The 20,242-nt window shown below is 44.0% G+C and overlaps 1 pseudogene; it reads left to right on the top strand.

The window, feature by feature from the left end:
• Positions 1 to 10,486: 10,486 nt before the first annotated feature.
• On the top strand, positions 10,487 to 12,385 carry LOC139241179 (zinc finger protein 16-like; annotated as a pseudogene).
• Positions 12,386 to 20,242: the final 7,857 nt, after the last annotated feature.

Below are 20,242 nucleotides of genomic sequence, written 5' to 3'. Positions count from 1 at the left end.
GTGATGTGTTCTTAATTTTTGTAAGATAGGAGACTAATTGATGTCCTGTTACCGACTGTTAAATTTTTGTGCCCTTTTCCTTTCTTAAGATTATTTCAGTTCTTATACCTTCCATTACTCTCATGGATATTCCCAGCTTCCCATACCTTCCAGAGTACCTCTCTTAGCCTTGGGATCCAGGAAAGGTGTCACTTTTGGTGTAAATTTATTTATTTGGACTTTCAGAAGGCATTTGATAAAGTCCCGTACAAGAAACTATTAAGCCCATGAAATTAATGGAAAATATTGATCTAGTTAGGAAATTGACTGAGCAGCAGGGGACAGAGAGTAGGGATAATGGGTAGGTAGTCCAATTGGCAGAATGTGACTAGTGGTGTCCCGCAGGGATCTGTGTTGGGGCCTCAACTATTCACAGTATTAATGACTTAGATGATGGCGTAGAAAGTCATATATCCAAATTTGCTTATGACACACTGCTTTGTAGGCAGTGCTGATGAAAGCATAAAATTACAAATGGATATTACTTAGGATGTACGACACAGAAACAGGTCATTCAGCCCAACCAGTCCATGCTGGTGTTAATGCTCCACTCAAGCTTCCTCTCATCTTTCCTCATCTATCAACATAATCCTCTATTCCCTTCTCCCTCATATGCTTGTCTAGCCTCCCCCTTAAATGCTTTCAACCACTCCCTGTGGTAGTGAGTTCCTCATTATCACCACTCTTTGGGTGAAGAAGTTTCTTCTGAATTTCCTATTGGATGTCTTGGTAAATATCTTATATTGATGGCCACTAGCTATGCTCTTTCCCACAAGTGGAAACATTCTCTCTGTGTGTATTCTTATCAAAATCTTTCATAATTTTAAAGACCTCTATTAGGTCACACCTCAAACTTTTTTTTTTAAAAGAGAAAAGAGACCCAGCCTGTTAATCCTTTCCTGATATGTATACCCTTGCATTTCTGGTATCATCCTTGTAAATCTTCTCTGCACCCTCTCCAGTGCCTCTATATCCTTTTTATAATATGGCGACCAGAACTGTACGCAGTGCTCTGAAGTATGGTCGAGCAAAGGTTCGATACAGGTTTAGCATAACTTCCCTACTTTTCAATTCTATAGTTGAGGCCTCAACACAGATCCCTGCGGGACACCACTAGTCACATTCTGCCAATTTGACGACCTACCCATTATCCCTACTCTCTGTCTCCTGCTGCTCAGTCAATTTCCTACTGCTAGAAATAAACCCTAGTGCTTGGTTTGCTTTTTTTATGGCCTTGCTAACCTGTGTCGTAACTTTTAGTGATTTGAGTATTTGTACACCGAGATCCCTTTGTTCCTCTGCCCCACCCAGACTCACACCTTCCAAGTAATAAGTGACCTCCCTATCCTTCCTCAAACTGTAATACCTCACATTTATCTGTGTTGAACTTCATTTGCCAATTATATGCCCATTCTCCAAGTTTATTAATGTCCTCCATGTTGCAGTGCTCCTCAATATTGACTCTTCCCCGCCCCCCCCCCCCCCACACACACACACACACACACATACACACACACACAATTTGGTGTCATCTGCAAATTTAGAAATTGTGTTTTTGATTCCAAAGTCTAAATTGTTAATATAAATTGTGAACAACAGTGGTCCCAGCACTGATCCTTAAGGAACACCATTACCCAGCTTCTGCCACTGTGAATAGCTACCCTTTAGACCTACTCTCTGCTTTATGAACATACAAAATTACGGACAGGTAATGACCATTTGGTCCATCAAGCCTGATCCACACACTTGCGATACCTTGTGTCTCACAGCATATACACTCCACCCCACCTGAAACCATGTGATCCCCTGGGCGCGGAAAAAAACCCAGATAAAACCCAGGTCAATTTGGGGGGAAAAAAATCTGGGAAATTCCTCTCCGACCCATCTAGGCGATCAAAACTAGTCCAGGAGATCACTCTGGCCATTAAATTCCCTGCAGTACCTACCTTCTGTAAGAGGTGATCTCCGCCGCAGCCAGAAACAAATCCAGCTTGAAGGAATTCATTGAGTCTGCATCCACCACTTGAAATGGCAGCTTGTTCCTGAGGTCTATTCTCTGGGAAATGAACCAACTCCTGGCATCTAACCTAGATCTAGCCTTATACAACTTAAATTTGTGCCCCCTGGTCCCGCCTAACCTGTTTAATTGAAATAAATGGTCAGCTGGAACACTGTCTATTCCCTTCATTATCTTATAAACCTCAGTCATATCCCCCATAAGTCTATGCTGCTCTAAGGTATAGAGTCCCAGCTCTTTTAGCCTATCTTGATAACTAAGAAGCTTTAGCCTTTGAATTAGTCCAGTGGCTCTCTTCTGCATCCTTTCCAGAGCCTCAATCACCCACCATGTGAGGAGCCCAAAACTGGACACGGTATTCCAAGTGGGGCCTGACTGAGGTCTTGTACAAAGACAAAACAGTACGCCTCGTCTTATATTCAATTGTCCTATGGATACACCCAACACCCTATTTGCTCCAGCTATCGCTGCACGGCATTGCTCGTGTACATTTAAGAATGTATGCACTAGAATGCCCACATCTCTTTCTATCTCCACCATCTTTAATGCCTTTCCCTGGACGGTATATGAATGATGAGCATTTGCCCTGCGCACATGCATAACACTGACCTTATCTAAGTTATACATCATTTTCCAGTCTTGAGCCCAATCTCCCAACACATTAAGATCTGTCTGAATCAAACGAGCCTCTTCTACAGTTCTAGCACTCGCACAGATCTTGGTATCATCTGCACATTTTCAATTTGTGCTGCCAACCCTTGAATCCACATCATTCATAAAAATAGTGAAAAGCAACGGTCCCAACACTGATTGCTGCGGGACAGCACTGGTGACCGGTCTCCAAACAGATCCAGGTCCATCTATAACTGCTCTTTACCTGCACCCTGCCAGCCCGTTCTGTATCCAGCTCAATATATTATCACTAATACCAGAGGCTTCGATCTTATAGAGAAACCTCTTATGCAGTACCTTGTTAAAAGGTTTTTGAAAATCTAAGTAGACAATGTCTACTGGGCTTCCCTCATCCACCAACTTTGTAACATTTTCAGAAAATACAGTTAGATTTGTGAGAGATTACCTCGTTTTTATTAAGCCATGTTGGGTGTCCCTAATATGTTCCTCCCCATCCAAGTGTTGATATATTGCATCCCTTATGATTCTTTCAAGCATCTTATCTATTACTGATAAACTGATGGGCCGTTAGTTACCCAGGTCTGCCTTGTCACCTTTTTTAAAAAATGGGGACTACATTAGCCTCCTTCCAATCTGTAGGAACCATTCCAGGGTGCAGTGAGCTATTAAACATACAGGCCAGGGGTTCGCACAGCACATATCCCATCTCCCGGAGGTGCTTGCTCAACACATGTCCCATCTCCTGGAGGGGCTCACACAGCACATGTCCCATCTCCCGGAGGGGCTCGCACAGCACATATCCCATCTCCCGGAGGGGCTCGCACAGCACATGTCTCATCTTCCGGAGGGGCTCGCACAGCACATGTCCCATCTCCCGGAGGGGCTCGCACAGCACATGTCCCATCTCCCGGAGGATCCTCGGGTGGATATCGTCTGGTCCTGCTGCTCCATCTATTTTTAAGTTCTTAATTCTTTCTAAAACAATATGCTTATCTATGTTTATGTTAATGTTACTGATAAAACTAGTATTATTAAATTATAATATTCGAGGGTGAAGACTGATGCAAAGTGCTCATTTAATATTTCCACCATACTCAGTGAGTCCTTTGTAACTTACCCTTCAGTGGTCCTATACAGTCTTTGATAGTTCTCTGACTCTTTACATAACTAAAAAACTCTTCCCATTACTGCCACAATTGTCTTTTTTTCCATTAGCCTTTTTGCTGATCTAATAGCAGCCTTTGTTTTCTTTAGTTGTACTTTGTATTCAACCCTATTTATTTGAGTGTTAAATGTCTTTAATTTATAGAAACATTTCTGTTTACATCTTCTTTGTCCATAGCCAGTCAGCCACCTTGGCTTTTTCTTACCACATTTCCTTCATTCGATTTTGGCTACATGTTTGTTTTCCACATTTTTAATTGTATTCTTAAAAACTTTCCATTTATATTCAAAATCAGTCGCATCACCACTGAGGAGGGTTAGCCAATTTACCTGTTCCAAATCATCTGCCATTTTGGAGAAGTTTGCTCTTCTGAAATCAGATACGAGTTGCAGGTTCTCAGTACCTTTAGTTCTCTTAGCCAATTGAAACCGTGTAATGTTGTGATCATTGTTACCCAGATGTTCCCCCACATGGAGCCCTGATATGAGGTTAGGCTCACAACTAAACACCAGATCCTCATTACTTCATTAACATGTTGAATCAGGAAACGGTTTTCTATATACAGCAGGTAAACCATCGTGCCACTGAATGCCAGGAAAATTAAAATCAGCCACCAAACAAAGGTGGTATTTTATATTAAAAGCATCAGTGATATTTTTCCATAATAACTCATCACATTCAAGTGTCTGACCCGGGAGCCTATAATAATTACCAATAATTAATCCCTGTCCATGAGTTTGGTCCACTTGAACCCATATAGCTTCAGCTGAGCCTGATGAGGCAATATAAAGTCACTTTCTAGCTATTAGATTCCCACTGATAAAAATAGCAACCCCACATCCCCTTTGGCCAAATTATCCTTTCTGAAATCCGTGTAGCCTTTTCGGTGAATTTCTGTGCCATCATTGTCATCTAGCCATATCTCAGAAATACACAATACGTCTAAATTCTCCAACATAGCACAGGATTGCAAGTCTAACAATTTGCTTCTCATATTCCTTGCATTTACATGAAAGCAATTTAAAGGTCTCCCATCTAATTTCTTTAAGTTATTCATTTTTGTTTGCTTCCTACCTGGTTCATTTTCATGCTTAGCATCAATGTAATTATCATGTGCAGTAAGGCTAACTTTGAACTTATCTACACTATCCCCTATCTGAGTTTGTTTAAATGCTTTCTGAAAGCATGCTTAGGACCCTCTGCCAGCCTTTTTGCTCCCATGGTTAAGATTGAGGCCATCCCTCCTAAACAACTTAGCTTGTGCACCAAACACCTCCCAATTAGCGATGAAGTGAAGCTTTTTGCAGTGATCCCAAAGCCAGTTATTGAATCCCATGATTTGGCTATTCCTCTCCATCGATTGGGACATGACCAGTAATAGTTTGGAGACTACTACCTTTGCACCCCTTTGCTGAAGGCCATTAATGAGACTTTTGTAGGAATCCTACAAAACAAATGGACTTCTATCCATGATATCGTTAGTTACAACCTACTACAGTATCTTTACATTCATCTTTTGTCAGTTCATCCACACGATCCCAGAGATCAGCTACCTTGGCCCCTGGAAAACAGAAGACTGCTCTCGACAGAGCCTTACCTCTACCAATGGTACTGATGTGTGCCTGATAATGGAATCCTCAATGAGGATTGGCTGTTCAAACAACATCCTTTGGAATTTGCAGCCACCCCCTTACCTTTTCCAAGATGCTGATATGAGCAATGAGGTTCGGTGTGAGCAATGAGGTTCGGTGCCTTGAAGCCAGCTAACTATCCATTCTCCGACATGTCCCCTGACCTCGCATTCTCTGACCTTGTTCATCAGTCTATTATGGGGTACCTTATAGTAGAATCCATATGAAAATCCAGATAAACCAAATCTACTGCATTACTGTAGTCTACTCTCTGTTACCTCTTCCAAAAATACCCAAAATGAGGTTGGTCAAGCAAGACATTCCCTTTTGAAATCCATGTTGACTATTCATTACTATATTTTTGGTTTATAGATGTTCTTCTATTTTTTTCTTTAGCAAGGACTCCATTGTTTTTCCTACCACTGATGTTAAGCTGCCTGGTCTATAATTTACTGGACATGTTCTATCCCCCTCCTTAAATACAGTTATTATGTTAGTTATCTGCCAGTCCTCTGGCACTACACCTTTTTTGAACGAATGATTAAATATGTGTAGTAATGGCTCTGATATCTCTTCCCCAGATTCTTTTAAAACGCATGGATCCAATCCATCCAGAACAGGGTTTTTATCCTCTGAGTTTGATTAATTTATTTAATATATCCCCTCTTTTTTATTTTAAATGCACTTATCTCATTACTAATCTCATCACCCAGTGTCCACCTGTTTTATCTCCCTGGTAATTACTGAAGCAAAATAATTTCTGCTATCTCTATCATTACCTGTGGTATTATCCTGTCGATTCCTGAATGGCCCTATTCCCATCCCAACCTTCCTTTTTTTATTGATGTGCCTGTAAAATATTTTACTGTTTTGTTTTATGTTCCTTGATAATTTAATTTCATCGTTCCTCTTTGCCTTGTGAATTGTTTTTTTGACTTCTCTCCTATCATATTAAAACATAGAAAATAGGTGCAGGAGTAGGCCATTCGGCCCTTCGAGCCTGCACCACCATTCAATAAGATCATGGCTGATCATTCCCTCAATACCCCTTTCCTGCTTTCTCTCCATACCCCTTGATCCCTTTAGCAGTAAGGGCCACATCTAACTCCCTCTTGAATATATCCAATGCACTGGCATCAACAACTCTCTGCAGTAGGGAATTCCACAGGTTAACAACTCTGAGTGAAGAAGTTTCTCCTCATCTCGGTCCGAAATGGCTTACCCCTTATCATTAGACTGTGTCCTCTTGTTCTGGACTTCCCCAACATCGGGAACATTCTTCCTGCATCTAACCTGTCCAGTCCCATCAGAATTTTATGTTTCTATGAGATCCCCTCTCATCCTTCTAAACTCCAGTGAATAAAGGCCCAGTCGATCCAGTCTCTCCTCATATGTCAGTCCTGTCATCTGTCTGGTGAACCTTCGCTGCACTCCCTCAATAGCAAGAACGTCCTTCCTCAGATTAGGAGACCAAAACTGAACATAATATTCCAGGTGAAGCCTCACCAAGGCCCTGTACAACTGCAGCAAGACCTCCCTGCTCCTATACTCAAATCCCCTAGCTATGAAGGCTGACATACCATTTGCCGCCTTCACTGCCTCCTGTACCTGCATTCCAGCTTTCAATGACTGATGTACCATGACACCCAGGTCTCGTTGCACCTCCCCTTTTCCTAATCTGCCACCATTCAAATAATATTCTGTCTTCGTGTTTTTGACACCAAAGTGGATAACCTCATATTTATCCACATTATACTGCATCTGCCATGTGTTTGCCCACTCACCTAACCTGTCCAAGTCACCCTGCAGCCTCTTAGTGTCCTCCTCACAGCTCACACCGCCACCCAGCTTAGTGTCATCTGCAAACTTGGAGATATTACACTCAATTCCTTCATCTAAATTATTAATGTCTATCGTAAATAGCTGGGGTCCCGGGACTGAGCCCTGCGGCACCCTACTAGTCACTGCCTGTCATTCTGAAAAGGATCCGTTTATCCCGACTCTCTGCTTCCTGTCTGCCAACCAGTTCTCTATCCACGTCAGTACATTACCCCCAATACCATGTGCTTTAATTTTGCACACCAATTTCTTGTGTGGGACATTGTCAAAAGCCTTTTGAAAGTCCAAATATACCACATTCACTAGTTCTCCCTTGTCCACTCTACCAGTTACATCTGCAAAAATTCCAGAAGATTTGTCAAGCATGGTTTCCCTTTCATAAATCCATGCTGACTTGGACCGATCCTGTCACTGCTTTCCAAATGCGCTGCTATTTCAACTTTAATAATTGATTCCAACATTTTCCCCACTACTGATGTCAGGCTGATTTTACCCATTTTCTCTCTCCCTCCTTTCTTAAAAAGTGGTGTTACATTAGCTACCCTCCAATCCATAGGAACTGATCCAGAGTCAATAGACTGTTGAAAAATGATCACCAATGCATCCACTATTTGTAAGGCCATTTCCTTAAGTACTCTGGGATGCAGACTGTCAGGCCCCGGGGATTTATCGGCCTTCAATCCCATCAATTTCCCTAACACAATTTCCTGCTTAATGAGGATTTCCTTCAGTTCCTCCTTCTCACTCGACCCTCGGTCCCCTAGTATTTCCGGAAGGTTATTTGTGTCTTCCTTTGTAAAGACTGAACCAAACTATTTAATCAACTGGTCCGCCATTTCTTTGTTCCCCATTATAAATTCACCTGAATCCGACTGCAAGGGACCAACGTTTGTCTTCACTAATCTTTTTCTCTTCACATATCTATAGAAGCTTTTGCAGTCTGTTTTTATGTTCCCAGCAAGCTTCCTCTCATACTCTATTTTCCCCCTCATAATTAAACCCTTTGTCCTCTGCTGAATTATAAAATTCTCTTAGTCCTCATGTTTGCTGCTTTTCTAGCCAATTTATATGCCTCTTCCTTGGATTTAACACTATCCTTAATTTCCTTATTAGCCACGGTTGAGCCACCCTCCCCATTTTATTTTTACTCCAGACAGGGATGTGCAATTGTTGAAGTTCATCCATGTGATCTTTAAATGTTTGCCATTGCCTATCCACCGTCAACCCTTTAAGTATTATTCGCTAAACTATTCTAGTCAATTCACGTCTCATACCATCGAAGTTACCTTTCCTTAAGTTCAGGACCCTAGTCTCTGAATTAACTGTGTCACTCTCCATCTTAATAAAGAATTCTACCATATTATGGTCACTCTTTCCCAAGGGGCCTCGCACAACAAGATTGCTAATTAATCCTTTCTCATTGCACATCACCCAGTGTAGGATGGCCAGCCCTCTAGTTGGTTCCTCAACATATTGAAAACCATCCCTAATAGACGCCAGGAAACCCTCCTCCACCGCATTGCTACCAGTTTGGTTAGCCCAATCAATATGTAGATTAATGTCGCCCATGATAACTGCTGTACCTTTATTGCATGCATCCCTAATTTCTTCTTTGATGCTGTCCCCAACCTCACTCCTACTATTTGGTGGTCTGTACACAACTCCCACTAACGTTTTCTGTCCTTTGCTATTCCGTAGCTCCACCCATACCGATTCCACATTATCCAATCTAATGTCCTTCCTTACTCTTGTGTAAATTTCCTCTTTAACCAGCAACGCCGCCCCGCCTCCTTTACCTTTCTGTCTATCCTTCCTGAATGTTGAAAAGTCCTGGATGTTGAGTTCCCAGCCTTGGTCACCCTGGAGCCATGTCATCCATGGAGTCTCATTGGTGTTTAGTTTGTTGTTTCCTTTCAGCAGAATATATTGTTCCTGCACTCTGTTGAACACCGTTTTAAATGTTTCCTATTGATACATTGGTTTTTGCCAATATTGTTACCTGTTTTATTTTCTCAAGTTCTATTCTCAGCTCCTCAATATCTGCTTTTCTCCAATTTATTACCCTGGTTTTCGTCATACTTATGTCTTTCTCAATTATCATCTTAAAGCATGTTATATTATGGTCACTTGCCTAGAGGTTCCCCTACTTTTACTTCTCTTATCTGCTCTGGTTCATTTCCCATTACTCGATCCAATAGCGAATTCTCCTACGTTGTACTTTTTACATATTGAGTTAGAAAGGAGTCCTCTACACAATGTATGAACTCCATACCCTTATCCCCTTTACCTACATCTTCTATCCAATTAGTATCCGGGTAGTTGAAATCCCCATGATTGTTATTCTGTGTTTTTTATTTATTTCCCTAATTTGTCTGCATATTACTTCCTCCACCTCCCTTCCACTATTAGCTGGTCTGTAGACTACACCTATTAGTGTGATTGATCCTTTATCTTTTATTTCTATCCATATGGATTCTATTTTTGTCTTGCTGACCGCTGCATCACTTTTTTCTACTGCCGTTATGTTATCCCGAACAAGTACAGCTACTCCACCTCACCTTGTATTTATATTAGAAAAAGTCGCTGCTCTATCTAGGGGATTCTGGAAGATCAGACGGAAGATTCGAGTTATTGGTAAACTCCTCGAGTTTGTAATATGGGAAAAGTTAATTCCAAACTGGCAGAACAAGGAGAATCGCTGTCGGTTTAATTGCCACAAACCCCTGTGTGGAGGAGAGGGGGAGATACAGACTGTCCCAGAGCTGCAGACCCTGTCCCTTTTACTGATGAATTTAAAAGTCTGTATTAATTGTGAGCCCCAGAGCCTTGTGCCCAATAAAGGCCCACAGCCTCCCCTGGCCCCAGGCCCTCTGAACAAAGTCGCGCGCTGCGGCTCAGCCAATCAGTGGCGCAAGTCACGCCCTTCGGGCCCCCGATTGGCTGGAGGAGCCGACGCCGGCTCGCTCCCCATTGGTCGGAAGCTCCCGTCAATCAGGCCGTGGGACGGGGTCATGTGTCCGTCGAGTGCGTTCCGCCAAACTGGAAAATGGGCCCTAGATGTGCGGACTCTCAGGTTTGGATTTCCCTTTTTTCTCTCTCCCTCTGATCGCAATCGGATCTCGGAGAAATCTCACTTTCTCTCACTGATTGAGCCTGTTCACCATGGAGCACATGCGCGGTGTCAGCGATAATTTAGCGCGGCAGATAGAGCACTTTCTGGAGCGCGGGGGCTTGTGGGTATTGTAGCCGCCATTGTTGTTGACCCTCTCAACCAACCGGGGCCTGAAAATCAGCTTCACTGCCCTGGGCTGAAAAAGTGACATGAGGCAACATTCTCCTTCTTACCCATTTTCTAAACTCCTTTTACAAGGTTTTAGAAATGGAGCATTTACTAACGGGAAGCTTAGACCAAACATCACGTCAAGATCCAACAGAGTTGATCCGATTCATCAGGACCTGAATATCATCGGCCTTTGCACATGGAAGGGGAGAGCAGCGATCGCAGCACAGACAAACCGCACGTGTCCTGTGTGTGGACCTAGATTCAGCCGAAAGCCTGATCTGGCGAGACACATGCACCGTCACACCTGGGTCAAGGTGGGGATGGCGGGAAGGGATTCAGTTCACTGTCTGAGTTGGAAGTTCATCGGCGCAGTCACATCGGGGACAGTTTGTTCACCTGCTCTGTGTGTGGGAAGGGATTTGTTTATCCATCTGACCTGTTCACACTGATGAAAGACCGTTTAACTGTTCTGACTGTGGGAAGAGCTTTAAAAGCTCCTGGGAGCTGAAGCAACACCAGCGCCTCCACAATGGTGAGAGGCTGTTTACCTGCTCTGTGTGTGGGAACTGATTCATTGTGTCATCCACACTGCTAGTTCACAGCAAATTCACACTGATGAGAAGCCGTTTAAATGTTCTGACTGTGGGAACAGCTTTATAAGCTCCGGGGATCTGAAGAAACACCAGCTTGTTCACACTGATGAGAGACCATTTATATGTTCTGATTGTGGGAGGGGCTTTAAAAGGTTCAGAGATCTGCAGGTACACCTGCGAGCTCACAGTGATGAGAGACCGTTTAAATGTTCTGACTGTGTGAAAAGCTTTAAAGGCTCCCGGAGGCTGAAGCAACACCAGCGCCTCCACACTGGGGAGAGGCCGTTCATCTGCTCAGTGTGTGGGAAGGGATTCACTGTATCATCCACCCTGCTGGTTCACCAGCGAGTTCACACTGATGAGAGGCCGTTTAAATGTTCTGACTGTGGGAAGAGTGGGAATCTGAAGAAACACCAGCTTGTTCACACTGATAGGCCATTTACATGTTCTGATTGTGGGAGGGGCTTTAAAAGATCTGGGGAGCTGAAGGCACACCAGCGAACTCACACTGATGAGAGGCCGTTCACATGTTCTGACTGTGGGAAAAGCTTTAAAAGCTCCGTGAGTCTAAAGAGACACCAGCGAGTTCACACTGGGGAAAGGCTGTTTACATGTTCTGTGTTTGGGAAGAGTGTTAAGAGCTCCAATATGATGATACACCAGTGCTATCACACTGCAGTTGGGCCATTCGAATGGACCTTGTGTGGGAAGGGATTCACTAATTCATCTACCTGCTGACTCACCAGCTAGTCCACACTGGGGAGAGGCTGTTCATCTGCTCCGTGTGTGGAAAGGGATTCACTCAGTCATCCCACCCATTGAGTCATCAATGAGTTCATCCTGCTCTGTGGCACAGGGCGCTGCCAGCAGCTGGGACAACGTGAACATGGAAAATGTTTTATAAATTTTGCTCATGAATCTTTCAAACTTTTGAGCTGATGGCTCCCTTCATTTGACATTTCATGGTATTATATGAAATGTACAGCACAGAATCAGACCATTCAGCCAAACTGGTCCATGCCAGGGTTTATGCTCCACATGAGCCTCCTCCCATCGTACTTCATGGAACCTGATAAACAGATCCTTGTATTCCTTTTACAATCTTGTGGCTTCCCCGTAAATGCATCTATGTTAGTCATCTCAACTACTCTTTGTGGTAGCAAGTTCCACATCCTCACCACTCTCTGGGCAAAAATGTTTCTCTTTTCCCTACTGGAGTTATGAGTGACTTTTATATTTATGGCCCCATAAATAGGAGTTTCTGTTAAGCTGACCAGTATATTGTTATACTTTACTTGTTCTGAGGAATTAAACATTATTGAGCCCCTGTACCCGTGTCATCATCATAGGCAGTCCCTCGGAATTGAGGAAACATAGAAAATAGGTTCAGGAGCAGGCCATTCGGCCTTTTAAGCCAGCACCACCATTCAATATGATCATGACTGATCATGCAACTTCAGTACCCCACTCCTGCCTTCTCTCCATACACCCTGATCCCTTTATCGTAAGGGCCATATCTAACTACCTTTTGAATATATCCAACGAACTGGACTCAACAACTTTCTGTGGTAGGGAATTCCATTGGTTCACAACTCTCTGAGTGAAGAAGTTTCTCCTCATCTCAGTCCTAAATGGCTTACCCCTTATCCTTAGACTGTGACCCCGGTTCTGGACTTCCCAACACTGGACACATTCTTCCTGTATCTAACCTGTCCAATCCCGTCAGAATTTTATATGTTTCTATGAGTTCCTCTCTCATTCTTCTAAATTCCAGTGAATATAAGCCTAGTCGATCCAGTCTTTCTTCTTTTGCCAGTCCTGCCATCCCGGGAATCCGTCTGGTGAACCTTCATTGCACTCCCTCAATAGCAAGAATATTTTCCCTCAGATTAGGAGATCAAAATTGCACACAATACTCAAGGTATGGTCTCACCAAGGCCCTATACAACTGCAGTAAGACCTCCCTGCTCCTATACTCAAATCCTCTCGCTATGAAGGCCAACATGCCATTTGCTTTCTTTACTGCCTGCTGTACCTGCATACCTACTTTCAATGACTGATGTATCATGACACCCAGGTCTCGTTGCACCTCCCCTTTTACTAATCTGTTACCATTCAGATAATCTGCCTTCCTGTTTTTGCCACCAAAATGGATAACCTCACATTTATCCACATTATATTGCATCTGCCATGCATTTGCCCACTCACCTAACCTGTCCACCCTGCAGCCTCTTAGCCTCCCCCTCACAGCTCTCGCTGCCACCCAGCTTAGTGTCATCTACAAACTTGGAGATATTACATTCAATTCTTTCGTCCAAATCAGTAATGTATATTGTAAATAGCTGGGGTTCCAGCACTGAACCTTGCAGTACACAACTAGTCACTGCCTGCCATTCTGAAAAGGACCCATTTATTCCTATTCTTTGCTTCCTGTCTGCCAACCAGTTCTCTATCCACGTCAATACATTACCTCCAATACCATGTGCTTTAATTTTGCACACTAATCTCTTGTGTGAGACCTTGTCAAAAGCCTTTTGAAAGTCCAAATACACCACATCCACTGGTTCTCCCTTGTCCACTCTACCTGTTACATCCTCAAAATTCTAGAAGATTTGTCAAGCATGATTTCCCTTTCATAAATCCATGCTGACTTGGACCGATCCTGTCACTGCTTTCCAAATGCACTGCTATTTCATCTTTAATTGATTCCAATATTTTCCCCATTACCGATGTCAGGCTAACCGATCTATAATTCCCTGTTTTCTCTCTCTCCCTCCTTTATTAAAAAGTGGGGTTACATTAGTTACCCTCCAAGCCATAGGAACTGATCCAGAGTCTATAGAATGTTGGAAAATGACCACCAATGCATCCACTATTTCTAGGGCCACTTCCTTAAGTACTCTGGGATGCAGACCATCAGGCCCTGGGGATTTGTCGGCCTTCAGTCCCTTCAATTTCCTTAACACAATTTCCTGACTAATAAGGATTTCCTTCAGTTCACCCTTTTCACTTGACCCTCGGTCCCCTAGGAAGGTTATTTGTGTCTTCCTTAGTGAAGACAGAACCAAAATATTTGTTCAGTTGGCCTGCCATTTCTTTGTTCCCCATTTATAAATTCACCTGATTCTGACACCAAGGGACCTACATTTGTCTTCACTAATTGTTTTCTCTTCACATAACTATAGAAGCTTTTGCAGTCAGTTTTTATGTTCCCTGCAAGCTTACTGTCACTCTATTTTCCCCTTCCTAATTAAACCCTTTGTCCTCCTCTGCTGAATTCTAAATTTCTCCCAGTCCTCAGGTTTGCTGCTTTTTCTGGACAATTTATATGCCTCTTCCTTGGATTTAACACTATCCCTAATTTCCCTCGTTAGCCACGGTTGAGCCACCTTCCCCGTTTTATTTTTACGCCAGACAGGGATGTACAATTGTTGAAGTTCATCCATGTGATCTTTAAATGTCTGCCATTGCCTATCCACCTTCAACACTTTTAAGTATCATTCGCCAGTCTATCCTAGCCAATTCACGTCTCATACCATCGAAGTTACCTTTCTTTAAGTTCAGGACCTGAGTCTCTGAATTAACTGTGTCACTCTCCATCTTAATGAAGAATTCTACCATATTATGGTCACTCTTCCCCAAGGGGCTTCGCACAACAAGATTTCTAATTAATCCTCTCTTGTTACACAACACCCAGTCTAGGATGGCAAGTTCTCTCGTTGGTTCCTCGACATATTGGTCTAGAAAACCATCCCTTATACACTCCAGGAAATCCTCCTCCACCGTATTGCTACCAGTTTGGTTAGCCCAATCTATATGTAGATTAAAGTCACCCATGATAACTGCTGTACCTTTATTGCACGCATCCCTAATTTACTGTTTGATGCCATCCCCAACCTCACTACCACTGTTTGGCCTGTACACAACTCCCACTAGCGTTTTCTGCCCTTTGGTATTCCGCAGATCTACCCATACAGATTCCACATCATCCAAGCAAATGTCCTTTCTTACTTTTGCGTTAATCTCCTCTTTAACCAGCAACGCTATCTCACCCCCTTTTCCTTTCGGTCTACTTGAATATTGAATACCCCTGGATGTTGAGTTCCCAGCCTTGGTCATAGAAACATAGAAACATAGAAAATAGGTGCAGGAGTAGGCCATTCGGCCCTTCTAGCCTGCACCGCCATTCAATGAGTTCATGGCTGAATATTCAACTTCAGTACCCCATTCCTGCTTTCTCGCCATACCCCTTGATCCCCCTAGTAGTAAGGACCTCATCTAACTCCTTTTTGAATATATTTAGTGAATTGGCCTCAACAACTTTCTGTGGTAGAGAATTCCACAGGTTCACCACTCTCTGGGTGAAGAAGTTCCTCCGCATCTCGGTCCTAAATGGCTTACCCCTTATCCTTAGACTGTGACCTCTGGTTCTGGACTTCCCCAACATTGGGAACATTCTTCCTGCATCTAACCTGTCTAACCCCGTCAGAAATTTAAATGTTTCTATGAGGTCCCCTCTCATTCTTCTGAACTCCAGTGAATACAAGCCCAGTTGATCCAGTCTTTCTTGATAGGTCAGTCCCGCCATCCCGGGAATCAGTCTGGTGAACCTTCGCTGCACTCCCTCAATAGCAAGAATGTCCTTCCTCAGGTTAGGAGACCAAAACTGTACACAATACTCCAGGTGTGGCCTCACCAATGCCCTGTACAACTGTAGCAACACCTCCCTGCCCTGTACTCAAATCCCCTTGCTATGAATGTCACCCTGGAGCCATGTCTCCGGAATCCAAATTACATCATATCTGTTAACCGCTATCTATGCAGTTAATTCATCCACCTTATTACGAATGCTCCTTGCACTGAGACACAGAGTCATCAGGCTTGTTTTTTTTCCAACTCTTTGTCCTTTTAGAATTATGTTGTAATATGGCCCTTTTTGATTTTTGACTTTGATTTCTCTGCCCTCCACCTTTCCTTATCTCCTTTCTACCTTTTGCTTCTGCCTCCTTTTTACTTCCATCTGTCTCCCTGCATAGATTCCCATCCCCCTGTTAGCCTTGGCGTGGACACATTGTTGGTGATATATTTCTAGCGACTTGAGGTGTCTTCTGTACAGCGTCCATGCCTCTGATCCATACAGGAGGGCATGTATTATTACAGCCCTGTAGACCATGAGCTTGGTGGTAGATTTGAGGGCCTGGTCTTCAAACACTCTTTTCCTCAGGCGGCCAAAGGCTGCACTGGCGCACTGGAGGTGATGCTGAATCTCCGCATCAATGTCTGCCTTTGTTGATAAGAGGCTCCTGAGGTATGGGAAGTGGTCCACGTTGTCGAGTGCCACGCTGTGAAGCTTGATGACTGGGGGGGGCAGTGCTGTGTGGCGAGGACAGGCTGGTGGAGGACCTTTGTCTTACGGATGTTAAGCGTAAGGCCTATGCTTTCATATGCCTCAGTGAATACATCAACTATAACCTGGAGTTCAGCCTCAGAATGTGCGCAGATGCAGGCGTCGTCCGCGTACTGCAGGTTGGGGTGATCTTGGACCTGGCCTGGAGGCAGCGTAGGTTGAACAGGTTCCCACTGGTTCTGTAGTTTAGTTACACTCCAGCGGGTGCTTGTTGACTGTGAGCTGGAGCATGGCAGCGAGGAAGATTGAGAAGAGGGTTGGACCGATGATGCAGCACTGCTTGACCCCGGTCCGGACGTGGATTGGGTCTGTAATTGAACCACTGGTAAGGATCACGGCCTGCATGTCATCGTGGAGCAGGCGAAGGACGATGACAAACTTTTGGGGGCACTCAAAACGGAAGAGGATGCTCCATAAGCCCTCACAGTTCAGTGTCAAAGACCTTCGTAAGATCGGAAAAGACCATGTATAAGAGCTGGCGCTGCTCCCTGCATTTTTCCTGCAGCTGTCGCGCTGCAAAGATCATGTCTGTTGTGCACCATAGGGGCCGAAATCTGTACTGTGATTCCGGGGGGAGCTCCTCGGCCACAGGGAGAAGATGGTTGAGAGCTCTAGTGACAACTTTCCCAGTGGCTGATAGCAGAGCGATTCCCCTGTAGTTGCCGCAGTCGGACTTGTTCCCTTTTATAAAGATGGTCATGATCACTGCATCTCTGAGATCTCCCAGCATGCTCTTATCTCTCTCATATGGAGAGAGGAGGTCATGTATCCACGCCAACAGCACCTCTCCGTCATACTTTAGCGCCTCAGCAGGAATTCCATCCGCACCTGTAGTCTTGTTACTCTTGAGCTGTTTTGTGGCTTTGCCTACCTTGTGCAGCATTGGGGAATGAAAGATTACTGAACTCCTGTAATGAGATGAAGTGCCAGACCAGTAAAAGCCCAACGTCTGTGTGTGAATCTAATGATAACCAGACGGGCTTGCGGTTATAGTCTGGTCATAGATGGACTAAATTCCCAAATTAGCAGGAGTTCAGGAAGCGGTCAACAGACGGGTCCAATCAATCCCATTTCTTGAGCGGTAAACAAGCTTTTGTATAAGAACAGGCCACTTAAGCCGTTGTCAGTTGGAACAGATTCGACAAGATGGCGCACGAATACACTGTACTCCTGTTCTCCAGATTGAGGGAATTATCACCAGATCTTTTATGCAGCGCTCTTAATAAAACCTGGAAAAAAAAGTGTCCTTGAGCCTTTTTTTATTTGTTCATAGGGTGCAGCACGGCCAGCATTTATTGGTACATCAGTCATTGAAAGTTGGCATGCAGGTACAGCAGGCGGTGAAGGCGGCAAATGGCATGTTGGCCTTCATAGCAAGAGGATTTAAGTATAGGAGCAGGGAGGTCTTACTGCAGTTGGTGAGACCACACCTTGAATATTGTGTACAGTTTGGTCTCCTAATCTGAGGAAGGACATTCTTGCTATTGAGGGAGTATAGCGAAGGTTTACCAGACCGATTCCCGGGATGGCAGGACTGACATATGAAGAAAGACTGGAACGACTAGGCTTATATTCACTGGAATTTAGAAGAATGAGACGGAATCTCATGGAAACATATAAAATTCTGACTGGATTGGACAGGTTAGATGCAGGAAGAATGTTCGTGATGTTGGCGAAGTCCAGACCAGGGGTCACAGTCTAAGGATAAGGGGTAAGCCATTTAGGACCGAGATGAGGAGAAACTTCTTCACTCAGAGAATTGTGAACCTGTGGAATTATCTACCACAGAAAGTTGTGGAAGTCAGTTCATTAGATATATTCAAAAGGGAGTTAGATGTGGCCCTTACGGTAAAGGGATCAAGGGGTATGGAGAGAAAGCAGGAATGGGGTATTGAAGTTGCATGATCAGCCATGATCATATTGAATGGTGGTGCAGGCTCGAAGAGCCGAATGGCCTACTCCTATTTTCTATGTTTCTATCCCTAATTGTCCTCGAAGTTGGAGAGCAGCAAATTTTTATTTAAATATGCTTGTGTGGTGAAGCTGCTGTCCCTCTGAAAGGCTGCTCACTGTGGCCTTCCTCCCAGATTCCAGCTCTGTGCTCACTGTGGCCCCTCTCCCAGATTCGAGCCCCAGCTCTGTGCTCATTGCGGCCCCTCTCCCAGGTTCCAGCACCAGCTCTGTGCTCACTCAGCTGCTCTCACCTGGGGACAGCGCGTCACAATCGGCCCCCGTCTACCTGAGCTGGGCACCAGGCCCACATCCCCTTGCTGTGCCACCATTGGTTGGAGGACCAGAAGGCAGTTTGCTGCTCCCACTTCCACCCGGCTCCTCCTATTAGTCCGAGCTCCCGTCAGTCAGGCCAGGTCATGTGCTCCAGTTCACTCCGCCCCCTCACCACCAGGTGATCGGTGTGACTGCATTCGGTGTCCGGGGAGCTCCCAACTGACTCTCAGGTTTGGATTTTGCTTTATTCTCTCTCAAGACCCATCTTAAGTTAAATCAGTTACGAAAACTCACTTTCCGTCTCTGTGTTCCTGTGATTCAGGTCAGATATAGAGTAAAGCTCCCTCTACACTGTCCCATCAAACACTCCCAGGGCAGCTGCAGCATGGATAAGATACAGATTAAATCTTCTTCTACAATGACCCATCAAAAGCTCCCAGGGCAGATACAACATGGGTTAGATACAGAGTAAAGCTCCCTCCAGCGGATCGTAAAACCAGAAATGTAACGCCTCTATTTAAAAAAGGAGGCAGACAAAAATCAGGAAACTATAGACCAGTTAGCCTAACACCTGTCGTTGGGAAAATGCTGGAGTCCATTATTAAGGAAGCAATAGTGGGACATTTGGAAAAACAAGCAGAGTCAGCACGGTTTTATGAAAGGGAAGTTATATTTGACAAATTTGCTGGATTTCTTTGAGGATGTAACGAGCAGGGTGGATAAGGGTGAACCAGTGGATGTGTTGCATTTGGATTTCCAGAAGTCATTCGTTAAAATGCCAAATAAAATGTTACTGCCCAAGATAAAAATTCATGGGGTTGGGGGTAATATATTAGCATGGATAGAGGATTGGCTAACTAACAGACAACAGACAATCGGGATAAATGGGTCATTTTCAGGTTGGCAAACAGTGACTAGTGGAGTGCCACAGGGATCGGTGCTGGGTCCTCAACTATTTACAATCTATATTAATGACTTGGATGAAGGGACAGAGTGTAATGTAGCCAAGTTTGCTGATGATACAAAGATGGGTGGGAAAGCAAATTGTGAGGAGGACAAAAAATCTGCAACAGGATATAGACAGGCTAAGTGAGTGGGCAAACATTTGGCAGATGAGAGTATAAAGTGGGAAAATGTGAGGTTATTCACTTTGGCAGAAAAAAATAGAAAAATAAATTATAATTTAAATGGAGAAAAATTGCAAAGTGCTGCAGTACAGAGGGACCTGGGGGTCCTTGTGCATGAAACACAAAAAGTTAGTATGCAGGTACAGCAAGTAATCAGGAAGGCAAAAAAAAAGAGGTCTCATTAAGTCCAATGTGGGAGTTACAGTCTCTGTCGCAGATTGGACAGACGGTGGCCTTTATTACAAGGGGGAATGAAGTATAAAAGCAGGGAAGTCCTGTTAC

Source organism: Pristiophorus japonicus, assembly GCF_044704955.1.
Source record: "Pristiophorus japonicus isolate sPriJap1 chromosome 24 unlocalized genomic scaffold, sPriJap1.hap1 SUPER_24_unloc_1, whole genome shotgun sequence".
NCBI lineage: Eukaryota > Metazoa > Chordata > Chondrichthyes > Pristiophoridae > Pristiophorus > Pristiophorus japonicus.
The sequence above is the reverse complement of the archived record's forward strand: the minus strand, read 5'-3'. Positions and strand labels throughout refer to the sequence as shown.